Genomic DNA, 14,667 nt, shown 5'->3' with positions numbered 1-14,667 from the left:
GGTCATCGAGAAACACATTCCAAGAAAGTTCCAAAAGGAGATAATGAGGATTGCTAAGCCTTAGTTTCATGCTTCAGAGGATGACATTTGTGATATTGCAAAAATATTGAACAAAGTTGAGTCTCAATTACATGATGCGACACCATTCATGTTTGTCACTACCATACAAAACTAGGATTTATTTGCACAAGTGGCTCTCCCTCCTAAAGGTACAAATGTAAAAGTCATTAGTCTTGAGGATTATAAAATAAAGAATGTTATGTTAGGAAGGCCTACATGGGATTTAGCCTAATATATGATGACTATGGGAATCAAAGAGGTTCTTAGGCACATGGAACTAGATGAGATTGAACTCTAAACAATTTGAAGGCAAGTTGAGATCCTAAAGGGATATCTAATCAAAGTTGTTGGTCCTCTTGATACTGAGTGCCCCAAAAAGACTCTAAATACCATTCTTAAAGAAGGGGAAGGTGTATGACTAAATAAATTTTTGAAAGCTTGTCAAGAGTGGAAAGAAAGCCTTAAAGATAGAGGTGTCACTATAACATAGGGAATTTGAAGTAACTACATGCTATGCAGGAGAACATGAATAAGATCATAGCAATTTTGAGGCAGGACTTCAGTATCATGGATAAGGTATAGGTATGGAGCAAGGATTTGTAGACTCTACAAGCCATAAAAGGGAAAAGGTACCACACTTTGATCAATGTATATACTAGAGAAGAGCTAGACATGATTGATAGAGAAGATAGAAGATGGCAATAAAGTAATGGAAACATTACACAAGGAGATCCATCGGCTCAAGGACCAAGCCCGAGAGTGAATTTTGGAATTAGAAAAGTTGTACAATGATGCATGCTTGGAAATTTTTGAAGATGAAGAATGAGAGAAGCTATTGCCAATTGAGGTAGTAGAAGAAAATTTCAAGAAGACATTAGAGGAAACATCTAGTGATGAAGATATCAGGCAAGCCTTCAGGATAAAGGAAGCATTGTTAGATTTGGACACCAAACTTGGAGATTTTGCAGAGACTTGAATTGAGGTGGACAACTACAAAAAGAAGGTAAATGATAAATGTGAGGCTATAGATCTTCTAGATGTGGCTAAAATTACCAAGATGATAGAGAAATTCAAGGGCAAACATCCAAATGTAGTTTTGGGATGAAGAAGAACAAAACCCACATGCCAGAATTTCAATTTCAACACTTAGTAAAATTTTGAATTTTTTGACCTAGTCGAGTTGCATAGGTCCATAGCTATGTAGGTCCACAACTCCACATTTTCATGTAGCTTTGTAGGTCCATAGCTCCACAAGTTTGCAAGTCCATAGCTCCACAATTCAAAGGTGTATCGACAGTTAACTGCTAGTTCCAAAAATAGCACTTTTCGTGCATCGGGAGCACATTCTGACAGCAGTTTAACTTCAACACACACCTAGTAAATGACCAACTTCTATTTTTGGTGCCTCCATGCACTTCCACTTTGACGGATGGCTTCCTCCTACTTTCTCTCTCATGCTTTCTTTGTTTTTGACATGTAAAGGGCTCATGCATCCAATTAATGAATAAAATATGGATGGAGTCCCTCTAAGCACCAGATTAATTGTTAGTTTGTATATATTTATTTTGTTTTAATGTTTTAAAATAATTTTATTGCATTAAGACATCTCTCACTCTCAACACAAATTGAGGAGACAATTTCTTATAAATATGTCATTGTAAAATGTAACAAGGGTTGTCGTTATTATGCAATTAAATTATGCTTTCGGTGCTTGCATTCAGAGTGTAGTGATTCTTGCCTAAATATTTCATTGTTTTTTGAATTTTGTTCATGAGATTGTGATTGAGCCAAAGGTTTATTGCATTGTTTCTGGTTTTGCAATCTTTTAATTCTGGTGTTTGCTATAGATTTATGAATTCTATTGATGTAACGAGCTTGAGAAGAGATCATCAAGGTGTGTTTGCATAGCCTTTTGTCTTGCATGAGAACACTTTCTATGGCCTTGCAATTTGATAAAAGGTGAAATATCAGATAATTATTAAAGTTTCTCACCAACGATTGCATCAGTGGATTCTAGGAAGTGCTACTCCTATTTTCATTGGTTTCCTACTAATTTCTTCAAAAGTTTAATTTGTAGCATGTTGTTTTCTGTAGCTCATGACCATTTAGGATTTCAATTTCAAGTTATTTCAATTTCATTTTATTTTCTTTTAGTTTTGTTATTTTCTTTGCTAACCCTTTGTTAGAATAGGAACTCATTTTAGTTGCACTATTAGAATTGTATTCATTGAAAAACCAAAAAATATAAAAATATTGTTCTTTTGTGTGTTATTTTGAGATAGAAAATAGATTTACTTCATTTTGAGATTATAGTAGAACCAACAAAGGCATCCTCATGAACAATCACATTTATCTTCAACTGAGTAGATTTTGGTATGTCGCAAGACAAATACTGAACCTTGGAGTTGATCCCAAAAGATTAGCTTTTCAAGAGAGGAATTGTACAATGGATTCCATCCATTGACCTCATGTAAATCAACTACCCAACAGAAGTGGTGCTAGAAGGAGGGCCCCTTTTGACTCCCAAAAAGGAAGAAAATTTGTTAAAGTTTTGGAATTTTGCACTTCTACAATAATCTACGCTTCACAAAAGTTCAAAAAATTTCTTGAGTTTTTTGGAAAAATTTAGGTCTGCAACTTTGCATGTATGTAGGTCTACAATTATGCAGGTCCATATATCTGTAACTTTGTAGGTGTGAAGGTGTGCAAAACTTTGTGGTGCACAAAATCCAGAGAGGTGAGAAAGTGTACTTCTTTAGAGAGGTGCACTTTTTTCTAGAATTGATGCAAGCTGGAGGATATTGATCCAAAATCCCCATTTCAGTGAGCATTAAGGTCTATGCCAAGTGCACATGAGTTTCTCGAGCTTACCTACTTCCATAAACTATGTAGTGACAAGGGAACATCTTGAGTTCAACCACTTCCATTTGAACTTTCATCATCTTCTTCAACTGCACCTCCACTCCAACCACCTATAGGACCACCACATATTCCAATAGCTACTCCTCAACAACCACTGTTAGGTTTTCCAAACCCTCCAATGGCCTTTTTCATGAATTTCATGGACTCACCAATATACTTGAGAGGTGCACTCCATGACCTCCCTAAGACTCCTGAGAAGTTTTTTCCAAATTCATCTATGGTGAGACTCGAATATAGAAGGTCATGTCAAGGTATTCAAGGAAATTTGAAATTGCAAGAAAGTTGCTAATGAGGAAATGGTTCTTCATTTATTTCCCTACGCTTTGGGAGAAATTTCCTTTAATTGGTACATCAATTTTCCACTAGGATGCATTGGAGATTGAGACACATTCAAAAAATTATTCTTGGAACAATTTAAAACATTCATCAATCTAGCTATGATACATCGACAATTCATATCAATAAAAGGGAACCCAGTTGAGATAGTTTCACGCATCAACCATCACTTTCATATGGCCTACTACAAGTTGGAAATGCTATAAACCATACCAGTTGAAGCTGCTATTTAGATTTATCTAAATGCTATGGATCACCTTACTATGATTTTTCTAAGAAGACTTCCTGCAACAAATATTAACACATTGGATAAAGTCTTTGTAGAGGCAATCACATTCACAAAGAAAGCCAATCCTAATGGAGGAGGAATGATTCTTCCAACACAAGTAGTCCCTACAATACCAACACACCCTGTAGGAGCACCTACAGTGCCTAGCTAGTTCATACCTATGAATCTAGTTCCATTATAGCAAGCACCTGCTCCAAAAAATCAAGCAATAACATATCCAGGGTATGAGCCTCCAAAAATAGCTTTCTTTGAACAAAAGGCCACAATTCCCATGGAAACCAACAATAACCTCATTTTAGAAGTTGGTCAAATGAAGAAGACTATATAACAGATGAACAATGAATTGACATGTCTTGGATTGTCACAAGGACAAAATAACAACTTCCAAAGAAATAATGTTGGCCCCTACAACAACAATTTTGGTTAGAATTACAATAGGAACTTCATCGGGAACAATAACAACAATAATGCAAGAAACAACAATGGAGGAAACAACTTCAATCCTCCTAATTGCAACAATGGCTTCCAAAGATAGAATCGAAAATGGAACACTCGACCAAATAATGGAAGCATTCCAATTGATAACAACAACAAAAAAATTCAATATGTTGATATCAATTAGTATGATGATATCCAAAATGTGCTCAACCATGATGGTTCTTAGTATAATGGCAGTTAGGAGATGAATCAAAATTCACAAGTAAATGACAATCCTCCTCCTATACAATTCAATGTTATGCTATTGGAATCCTATGATTCTGCATAGAATTCACAAATGGAACAACTAGGGAGGATTTCTCATTCCCATTTAGTTAGGAACTTGATATTTAACATGATGAGATGTTTGATTTTTGCAATGACAATTAGAATACATACAATCTTAGAAATAGAAAGGGACCCTTGATAGATGGGATTCCTCCAAGTTTACAACCAACTCCACTTGATCTAAGGGAAAATAACAATCCACCACCAATAAGACCAATGTAGGAAGGACAATAGTATCAGAATCAAGTGAACATAACAACAATATTGAAGAATCTTGCTTGGTCCACTAAAAAGTACAATGCCATAGAATATTTGAAGAAAACTAAAGCCAATATGTCCATGTTTGACATGTTACAGAATTGTCCACAACAAAGAGAATTACTCATGAAGACATTGGATAATACAAAGGTTTCCCATAATATGAATGTTGTCCCTCAAAAGATAGTATCTCAACACGTGAATGCTACAAAAGCAATGCCCACTATGTTCAAAGAAAAAGTTTAGGTACCCCTATTTTTGCTGAGCATCAAGATATATGGGAAGAATCTTCATAATTTCCTTATTGATTTAGGAGCTTTATGTAACATAATGCCATTATTGATACCTCAAAGGCTAGGAATTAGTCCTCAACCCTCTAATCGAGTGGTGATACAGTTGGATAAAATAGAGGTGAAAGTCATTGGTGTACTAAAAGATGTGCAGATATAGTTGACAGTTGACCCTCAGATTTAGGATGTTATTGACATACATGTAGTTGATATCCTAGAAACATATGGGTTACTCTTAAGTAGAGAATGGATGAAATGACTGAGAGGATGGTTTTCTATAGACTTCACCCAATTGTGGTTGCCATGGAAAGGATTGAACAATCAAATCAAGATAGATGTTGAGCCCAAATTGAAAACAAAGATCATATATTACAATGCCTCGAATGAGATAGCATTCTTACAATTAGATCTAGGTTCATACAAAGTAATGGTATTGGATATGGTTCTAGCCAACACACCTCAAGATTAGAATGGAGAACCTAAGGTGCCAGTGCCCAAAACTGAAACCGTGACACAATTCATAGATAGTATGGTGAATAATTTACAATGTTTGGGAGAGGAAGCTAATCCCAACATCCTCCTCCTTCCAAGATTTTGTTGGTTGCATAAAGTTAGTCACTCAAAATTTGAATGCTCATCATGCCAAGAAGTAGTTGTGAAGGTATTGGCACACATAATGGAAAATAAGGATAAAAACACCTCAATAGATGAATTCATAGAAAACCAAAATCTGATGAACTCATCTAGCCTTGTTGAAAAGATTGAAGAGGAGAGAGAAGATTTAAATGTGTCATATAGTGATATCTCTTTAGATAGTGGAGATTTGTCTTCTGCTCCTCCTAGGATGATTAAAGTACAAAGGAGAAGATGATATGTGAAAGGTTAAGGATGGACTTCAGTAGTCATTCATCTAGAACCTAAAGTTGAGGAAATCAAAGAACTAATAAGGGAAATTCAAGATAAACAAGAAAAACACACATTTCCTCTATCTATAGATTATGAAGGGGACTCATCAAACCATACACAAGGAAAGTTACAATGGGTTCCTTAGAAACAATCATTCAAGGCTCAAGTGAAAGAGAAATTAAGGAAAAATAAGCATAAAGTCAAAAAACTAAACGAAAATGCAATTTGGACACTTTGCTTTAATGGTTCTAGGTGCAAGATGGGAGCCAGTGAAGGTATCGAATTGGTCAACCCAAAACGTAGATCCTTCTATGTTGTATATCAGTTATAGTTTAGATGCACTAACAATGCTATAGAATACGAGGCATTAATTTGAGGACTCCCTCTTTTCATTGGAGAAAGGAGTCACAACTCTTAAAATTAAAGGGGATTCTCAATTGGTCATACGAAAAGTAAAATCTATATACTCTTGCAATGATAAAAGATTACTTGCTTACAAATAAAGGGTATGGGATATATTGGATGACTTTGAACCTTTAAACATCAAATCCATTCTAAGAAGAAAAAATATGGTAGCAGATGCTCTTGCCATCTCAGCAAGTGCTTTGAAACCAATTGAAAGAACCAAGTTAAAAATATTTTTAGTAGAGTTGGTCGTTGTTCCATCCATTCCTGATAATATCACCAAATTTCAAGTCTTTCAAGATGATCAACATATACTTGAGTTTGTCATGTGCAATCACTATTTTGAGAGACAATAAATTGATGATACACTAGATTACAGACTGAAAGATGGTGGACTTGAAGATGAAGATGGGATTATGAATTTAAAAACTAACAATTTTCCAAAGGGAATGGTCAAACTTGAATGCATCTTTGATCATGATGAATCAACACTCAATAGAAGGGTAACCAAAGAAAAGGGAATCAAACAATGTGACTCATACAATTTGGGTACTAATGAAGAACCAAGAATGGTATAGATAAGAAAAGCATGTAACACATAGGAAAGGGAAGACATGCTCAAATTACTCACCAAGTATAAAAATGTCATTGCTTGGAGCTATGAAGATTTGAAGACTTATGATCCTAATATTATCACACATGACATCCCACTGAAGCCTGATGCTAAACCATTTTGACAAAGATAAAGATTGGTAAATCCTCTCATTGAACCATTGATCATGAAAGAAGTAAAGAAGTTACTAGATTCTAAGATCATATTTCCTATCTACAATTCCACATGGGTGGAAAATTTGGTTCCCATGTGAAAGAACATAGGAGAAATTCATCTTTGTGTTGAGTTTTGTAACTTGAATCTAACATCTCAGAAGGATAACTATCCTCTACCCTCACTGGATGAGGTATTAAAAATTGTTAATGGTTTGAAAATGATGTCATTCTTGGATGGTTACTCAAGATACAACTAGGTGATGGTTGATGAAGAAGATTGTTTGAAGATAGCTTTCATGACTAAGTGGAGAACTTTTTCCTACAAAAGGATGCCCTTTGGACTGATTACTATGGGAGCTACATTTCAATGAGTGATGGATAAAGCCTTCAAAGGATTGATTAATAGATGTATATTCATCTATATGGATGACTTGACTATCTTTTCAAAAGATCAAAGTACCCACATTGCTAATCTAAGATAGGTATTCAACAGATGTCATAAATATGACATATCTCTCAATCCCAAGAAATGCACATTTGGCATTACTAAAGGAAAGCTCATGGGACATGTTATTTCTAAAGTTGTAATCTCCATTGATCTAAATAGAGTCAAATCCATTCTGAAGTTAGCACCTCCACATAGTTGATAGGAATTGAAATCTTTCATCAGAAAGATAAACTTTGTGTGAAAATTCATAAGTGGATTTGTAGAGATAGTTCATCCCCTTAATGATTTACTCAAAAAGGGGGCTAATATAGAATGGGTTCCCAAGATAAAGAAATCATTTTAAGATATCAAGGTTTCCATTTCAACGGCCCCAGTTTTGGTGAATCCTGATTACAAGTTGCCTTTTAAGATCTATTCCTTTGCTTCTGAACATTTTTGTGTAGGGATCTTGACATAGAAAAGGGAAAAGGAAAATGAGAGACCAATTTCTTTTATGAGTTGTCCTTTGAAAAATGTAGAGTTTAAATTGTCAAACCTTAATAAACAATCCTTTTCATTGATCAGGGTAGTAAAGAAGTTTTGTCACTACATACTTAGAAGTAAGGTGTATGCAATTGTGCCTAATCTAGCAGTAAAGATGCTTTTGATGTAGAATGAACTTGGTGAAAGGAGAGGAAAATGGATGGCCATACTTCAAGAATTTGATCTTGAAATTCAATCCATGATATTAGTCAGAGGTCAAGGGTTGTCAAAGATGATAGCTGATAACTAAGATGGAAATGAAAAGGAATGCAAGTTTGACAATGAGATAGATGAGGATGATCATAAAAGAATGGTTGTGTCACAAGTTGATGTTAATCAAGGAGTGGTGATAGAAATATGGTACCAAGACATTGTTTATTACCTTTTACAAGATCAATGCCCCAAATAGATGAATTATTCACAATGTAGGGGACTTAAGATGAAATGTGAGTCTTACATGTTACTGGATAACAAGTTGTACAAAAGAAACTATGAAGGGATTTGTCTATAGTGCTTAGGTCATAAGGAAGAAAAGGAAGTCTTGGAACACTTTCATGACAAGTATGGTATAGGACATGGTTCAGCACAAGCAACAGCTCACATGATTCTAAGATCAAGTTATTTTTGTCTCTCGGTATTCAAAGGCACTTTCGAGCATGTGTGCTCTTGCCATATCTATCAAACCAATGCCAATAGAGAAAGGAATCTAACAATGCCCTTATAGCCTATGTACAAGATACACCCCTTTGCAAAGTGGGAGCTAGATTTCATTGGTCTAGTCAACCCACCATCATCAATTGGACATACATTTATTCTTATAGCTATTGATTACTATACACAATGAATGGAGGCAGAAACATTCAAAAATTGCACTGCTAAGGTGGTGACTGACTTTTTGGAAGAACACATTTTTACTAGATTTGGAATGTCATTTTCTCTTGTGTGTGATAATGGGTTTGCATTTGCATCCACATTCTTGACCCAGTGGGCATTTGAAAAAAAAGTTATTATCAAGTTCTCTTCAAATTCTTACCCACAAGGAAATGGGGTAGCAGAATCTACAAACAAGAATTTGATCATAGTAATAAAATGATTATTGAAGGAGAATCCTAGGGATTGGCATACACAGCTAAAATATGCCCTATGGATAGATTGAGTAAGAGTTAAAAATGCCTTGGGGACTTCTCCATATTTTCTTGTTTATAGACAAGAACTAGTGTTCCCACTTAATCTCAAAATTATGGTTTTGAAATTCATGAGTGGGTATGCTAAGATGCTGACAAAGTACAAATCAGATTGATGAATCTTTTAGAGATGGACAAAAAACACACAATTGCAAAGAACACATGGCTAAATGTCAAGATGTCATGAAATGATGGTTCAACAAGAGGGCCACAATCAAATCATTCAGGATTTTTGACCTTGTTCTACTTTGGGATAAGGCAAAAGAAAAGTCAAGCAGTCATACTAAGTTCCAATGCTTGTGGATAGGCCCTTATCAAATCACAAAATTTTTGGGAGAAAACACTTTTAGGCTCAGTTCCTTATAGGGGAAATTTTTTCCTTTTCCCATAAATGGGCAATTCCTAAAGCATTATTTTGAAGCCTAAAAGACAAAAAATTAGTTAGATTTTATTTCTACATTTAGCTTAGATTTTCATTCTAGCAAGTGTATTTATTTATGCAAGTGTGTTTGTTTTCACGTTGCGTGTTCGTGCTCAGTCGTGTGTTTCCTTTCAAAGTTGTGTTAGTCCTAGGGGGTAAGGTGTACTGGAGATTTTCTCTTAAAATTTCACCAACCACTCTTTGGTTTTGATTTTAGGAAGAGGTATTTCTTTGTCAAAACATTTAGATGATTGTGTGTCTCATACCAAGCAAGCAATGGATATTTCTTGTGGAAATAAGAGATTTTCAGTTTGGAAATTAGAGGCCTAGACCAACAAGTTCTCAACACTCTACGAATCTTAAAAATTTGATTGTTTGAGGTATTGTCAATTTGAAGTCAAAGATGGTGAGAGATGGTCCAAACTTCAACCGGTTCAAATAGGAGGTGTCTCCTCAAGGTTGCTAAGATCATTATTTAGGCATGAGAGTTTCAAAAAAAAAAAGTTCTAAAAGAGGAATGCAAGGGATGTTCAAAAGAGATTAAATCCAAGAAATGACACCAATGTCCTAAATACACAATCTAATCATAGTCAAAATATAGAATTTAAGAAAAGGGAGTAAAATATGATGTTAAGCTTGAAGGACTCTAAAGGATCTGAAATGGAAAAAGATGCGTTCTCAAAACAAAATATCAAAATATTATTTCATCAAAAGAAAAATTTTGAACAACATGGAGCAATTATTCAAAAATCCAAAAATTAAAAAAATATGACATCATGCCAAGAGCCCTCAAATTGATTCTCTCATCTGGTCAACCAATTGATTGATGAAAAGCCTTCTTGGAGATTCTGAATGAATGAGCTGGGAGGAGTGGAAGATTGTTTCAAGTTATCATAAAACTTTGATTGAGTGCATCTTGACACATCAAATGGAATGAATACACAATATACACACTGAGTTTAAAAGTTTCAATTCCTAAGAATTTGATTGTAAAGTCATCCAAAAAATGCTCGAGATGTTCAAAGTTTGGTCGGTGCTTGACACACATTGTAGGAATGTTTGTTGTTGAAGAAATGCCTTGGTCATTTCTTCCTTTTTTTGGGCCTATTTGTTGTGGTGTCCACAACACACACCCCATTCCTAGTGAAGAATGGGGACCCCCTCTAATTTTTTTTTTGACTCTCAAACTCACAGTTCAAGAGTCAAAAGAAGAATTTTTAGATTTAGAGTTTTTGAATAGAAAATTTAAAAAAAACACAAAAACATTAGAAAATTGAAAAAATTACAAAAACATTGGCAAAATTGAAAATAATAGTAATAATAATAAAAATAATAATAATAAAAAATAAAAAATTTAATTTTTTTAAAAATTGCGCTCACCCGTGCGTGCGAGGTGTGCACCACACATCGAGGCATGACACATATCTTGATCGGTGCATGGGGAGGGGAGGGGTTATAAAACCCTTCTTCTCATTTTTCCCCCATCATTTTTTCAAGGATTCTCCAAGAGGAGGAGTGTGGTGAGCACCCCTCCCCTTTCCTTCCATGTCACAATGCATGCCTAGGCGTTGCGTGTACCTTGGCACTGCACGTTGGCTATGTGCACCTTGGTGTTGTGCATGCCTTAGTGCCATGTGTTGGCCATGCACACCTCGATGACATGTGCTAGTTGTGCCTACCTTGGCACTGTGCTTCATGCCACCCACCTTAGCAACCATGCATCATGGTTCTAAGGGCCACTCGCCCTCACACCATGTTCATGCACCTCGAGGCCTCATGCCCTCACACCATACGCATGCCTAGGCTTTTTTCTATTTGCAAGTTATTTGAAAAATGTTTAAAAAAAATAAAAATATAAAATATATAAATATTAAAAATTTAGAAATTAAAAAAATAAAAAAATAAAAAAAATAAAAAAGGGGATAAAATAAAAATAATAAATTGTCCAAATGGGACTTTTTTTTATTGTTCAATGTTTTTCTTTAAGTTTTATCTATGACTAATAAAAACTTTTCTCATAATATACAAGTGATTAAATGGTGTCTACAACTAGAGCAGCACCCAAACCTATAGTATTCAAGTTCTAAGGCATACATTTAAAGTCTAGATTCCATGATGATTATGCTGAGATCAGAGATACCAACCTCGGATACAGATTTAGGTGAATTCCTAAGAACTTGCAACAAGCCAATAGAGATGTCAACTTTGGTGTTCGCATTGATCTGTTCAGGATTGGTGAACACAGTGTCACATCTTGTGTCTGTACAATTAGTTGAATTAATCATAGCTCTATCACAACACTTCATCCCTAATGAGAGGGTGGTCAAGAGTGTCACAGGGAAGTGGTATTGGATTTGTGACTTGATAACATTGAGAAGGTTTTCCACCTACCAAGAGTAGACTAGTTCATTTGACTTTCCTATGAAGCAACTGAGAGATGGTACAAGGAGCATTAGCAAGAGGCCATTGATATTATACAATCCTTGTACCTGGTTGAGAAGCCTCCTCGAAGAAGGATAACCAAAAAAGTGGATATGACTTAGGGATACATGAAGGAAGATATTGGATACTCCATTATTCTCCTAAGTAAAGTCATGGGCTTACTCACGGCAGGTCACCTTAGCACATTTATGGTCAACTTCATTTAGACAATTAGATAGGTGAAGATACTATTGGATAGGGCCACCACACTAAGTGAAAACTTGTGTGAGCAATTGAGGGCAGTGAAGGAAAAGAAGAAATTTTACATGACTTCTTACCTATGTACTTTCATGCAGTGAGGGCAACAAACTATCTTGGTTTGTATAGGAGAGGTAGTATGTAGGACCCCCAATGCTTGGCCTTACATAGTTTATCCTCAATTGGTGAAGAAGAAGCTCTTAGCATAGAGCAAGGAATACAGGATTGTGAATGATGCATTCATCTTTGATATCATATGATTCATTGAGGGTGACTATGGGAAAAGGTTATCGAATGAAGACAAAGCACAAATCATGGCTCTCAGAGCCTACTTCATCCAATTCAAGATGTTCACATATTTACGGGTAGCTAGTGCATCCATTAATCCTAAGAAGTTTCTAAGATACCCAAGTGACAAGTTGGTACTAGTGGAGATCTCTAGGAAAATTGAGTTGGCCTATGAGAAGATAGAGAGGTAACGGAGATCCTATTGGGAATGCCCATTGGTCATTGTGCCATATCAAGTGAAGGCAAAAATAGGATATTTTGACCTTCAAGTGGGAATGGGAGAACTATCCTCTTGAAGAATACAACTCTACTTGGCCATACTTTGACAATGTTGGTAAAGTGGAGAGTCTAGCAGGAAAAGACTTCCATCATGGAGATGTTGTTGAAGATCACTAGATGAATGCAACAAATGACTATGATGTCTATATTAAGGACTATTGTAGGATGACTTTGTATCTTGTAAAGAATTCTCTCCAATTGAACATCCCTAAGGAGATAAAGTAACAAGATTCAAAGGATTTACTGCACCCCTATTCAACATGAATAAAATTATTGAAAGACCTATTCTGAATGCAGAGGTTGATAGGGAAGAAGGAGATGACATTAATCACCAAGTGGGACATATCATTAGAATGACAAAGGATTGGATCAAGAAACCTTTTCCACTTGATCCAATTCTTGATATTGTAATCTTCCATGCACATGCTCATCTAGAAATGGGTAAAGCAAGGAAAGTCATAGTTCCTACCTTTGTTCTCTAGTCTTCTATTATGCAAGAGATAGTCTACTAGCTTGATTGCCTAGTTGGATATTATCACCCTCTAGAAAGGAAGGGAAAGAGAAAAAGGACCTCTCCTCAAAGGATTCAAATAGAATAGGTTGTAGAATAGGTCTCTCCCCAATAGCAAAAACCAAGTCTACAAAGGTCCTAGGATATTGGAGTTACTCAAATCTAGGATGAACCTTAGTTTCCCCCTCTTGTGTCAAGCCAACTAGAAGAGGGAGAAATCCCAAAAGCCTTCATTCCTCCTATACAAAAAGAGCCCCCTTCTCCTTCTGTTCCCAAGAAACATAAGAGGATCAATATTAAGATGAAGAAAAGACAAATGATTAGTACCTAATCTATCTATTCCTAAAACTATTCTAGAGGAAGAAGAAGATGAGGAAGAAATAGAATCAGAAGAGGAGGAGGAACAAGTGCCCTTATAAGGAAGAAATCGATTAACAAAAGCTACAGAGTTGGAAAGAAGAAAGAGTGTCATGGGTATGCCACCATCCACCCAAGTAGAACCATTAGAGCTCTCTTCTTCAGAAGACAAACTGCAATAGTGGGTGAATGAGCAAAGCAAAGGAGGTTAGGATGTTTTCTCCATGATGGATTTTGATTTCATGCGCATGGGTATAGAGTTGGTTGGAGATAAGATTAGAGACACCCCTACAAATGAACTCCAATAGGAAGATTGGATGTAGATGCTGCTAGAAACATAGGGTCCTAATCTCAATCCTCCCTCTCCATCACAAATTACGATGGTAGATAAGGGTTCAGTAACTCCCCCAGATTTGAGTTTAGAAGAGGAATAGGTTCAAAAGGAACCATCATTACAAGATCAACCAGAGCTGAGGGCTACTAATGAAGCATCAAAGGAGGGACAAATGGTAGAATATGCACAACAACCTTCCCAAGATGCTGAGGAGCAAGCTACGAGATCTATGGAGACTAAAACTATAGAAGGAGAGTCCACACAATAGGAGATGACTCCAAGCAAGAGTGATAAAGGAAAGGAGGTAGTTGAACATACCCATTCATCATTAAGGGCCAAGATCATAGAGAAACACATTTCAAGATGGTTTCGAAAGTAGATAATGAGGAGTGCTAAGCCTAAGTTCCATGCTTTGAAGGATGACATTTGTGATATTGTAGAAATCTTGAACGAACCTAAGTCTCCATTACATGATGCAATGCCATTCATGTTTGTCACTACCATATGAAACTAGGATTTATTTGCACAAGTGGCTCTCCCTCCTAAAGGTATAGATGCAAAATTCATTAGTCTTGAGGATTATGAAGTAAAGGATGTTATGTTAGTAAGGCCTACATAGGATTTATCCCAACAGATGATTACTAT

Source organism: Cupressus sempervirens, chromosome 10 (assembly GCF_028749045.1).
Source record: "Cupressus sempervirens isolate cs-2001-9-10 chromosome 10, ASM2874904v1, whole genome shotgun sequence".
NCBI lineage: Eukaryota > Viridiplantae > Streptophyta > Pinopsida > Cupressales > Cupressaceae > Cupressus > Cupressus sempervirens.
Note: the sequence above shows the minus strand (reverse complement) of the source record.